Source organism: Chrysochloris asiatica, unplaced genomic scaffold (genome assembly GCF_000296735.1).
Source record: "Chrysochloris asiatica unplaced genomic scaffold, ChrAsi1.0 scaffold00565, whole genome shotgun sequence".
In the NCBI taxonomy this organism is placed as follows: domain Eukaryota; kingdom Metazoa; phylum Chordata; class Mammalia; order Afrosoricida; family Chrysochloridae; genus Chrysochloris; species Chrysochloris asiatica.
In genome coordinates, this window is record NW_006409083.1 from 57,477 (window position 1) to 59,195 (window position 1,719).

At 37.3% G+C, this 1,719-nt stretch overlaps 1 pseudogene; it reads right to left on the bottom strand.

Annotated features, from left to right (window-relative positions):
- Positions 1–593: 593 nt before the first annotated feature.
- On the bottom strand, positions 594–1,606 carry LOC102810727 (annotated as a pseudogene).
- Positions 1,607–1,719: the final 113 nt, after the last annotated feature.

Genomic DNA, 1,719 nt, shown 5'->3' on the forward strand with positions numbered 1-1,719 from the left:
TCCATTTCACACCTAAGAAGCTAGTAGAAGTCTTCAGTTTTCATTATTAATGGCTTGGTGTTTAAATTTGAATAATAGTATTAACTGGTCTTCCTTATGTTGTTGTTGTTAAGTGCCCTTGAGTCAGTTTCAACTTATAGCCACCCTCTCTAGTGTTTCCTAGGAGCAACTGGTACATTTGAACCACTGATCTTGCAATTCAAACTGACCCTGTGATCTATTGCTTATCCTACAGTGCCACACTAGAACTCCTAGCCTTCCTTGTAGGTATATGGATATTATTCTATCTCAGACAGCATTGAACTGCAAGATAGATCTTGAATTTTTGCTTTTTCAGTCTTCAAATATTTTGTATTGGACAGTCATGCATTGCCTTCATTTATTGCATTTCAAATCACTATACATTTGACTTTGTGAAAACACTGCCTGCATTTTTTAGTGCAAAAGAAACAAAAACCTATCTAAAAATTGTTTCAGGAATGTAGAGAAATATCCAACTTAATAGAGAAAAGATGCACCATAGTCACTGCTACATTGCAGTCATTTCTGCATTTCCCAGGTTTCTTAAATAACTGTCTTGTCATATACACACATTATAAAGAACAATTATGAAAACAGACATCTACATATACTTCTAAAGTCTTATTGAGATATTCTGTTGGCATTGGATAACCAATCATAGGTGGTGCAGTTGCAGTGGCAGGATAGGCATATGTCAACAGTTGCTTCATACAATTGTGCATATTTGGAACATTGCTCCATATTGCTCAGTGCTATCCTAACCATTCTGGTGAGTCCCTGTTGAGTTACTAGTCTTAAAGATGGTGTCTGTACCACAGGCACAAAATTACTTCCAAAGCTCCATTGGTGTCATTTTCAGCACTGTAAACCCCATTTTGAGTTTTTGCCCCCAAATCTCTCTGAAGCAGACTATAGTTACTGCTGTCCTAATTTTTCTTAAATTTAAAGGTATTGAATCCACCACCCCTTTTGCCTGCAGAGTATCTGACCCAATGATCATCCTTCATGCCTCCTCTACCTCTGGAATGACCTGAACCTCTGTCTTCCACCAACTGAAGCACTTTGGGATTCATTGCTTGATTGGCTTCATGGGGTGCAAAGATTAGGTCACTCATTTGATTTATGTTATTAGGTAGAAAGAAACTGTATGCTGTGCATGTTTTGGTACTGAAAGCCATTCTTCCAATTAAATGAATATAATCCTCTGAGGAGTTATGGTAGTCATAACTGATGACAAATTTCATGTCTTCCACATCCAGTCCTCCGGAGGCCATATCAGCAACAGTCAGAATAGGAGCTTTCCATGTTTGAATTCAGTTAGAACCCAGTCTCACTCCTGTTGACTCTCATCATCATGGCTACCTATGGCAGACCACCCCTCTCTCTTTATTTTACTGGTAAGTTCATTGCATCTTCTTTTGGTTTCAACAAAAGCAATGATTTCTTTTTCCTTTTCAATCATGATCTTCTCCATTAGACGAATAATATTTCCATTCTTCTCCACATCATGACACACATTCACAATCTGAAGAGATTTACAAAAATGGAAGCATATACCATGTTTATGCATAGGAAGACTTAGCATTGTGAAAATGTCAGTACTACCCAAAGCATTCTATATATAACGCGATCCCAGTCCACATTCCAACAACATTCTTTAAAGACATAGAAAAAAAACTATTTCAAACTTTGTATGGA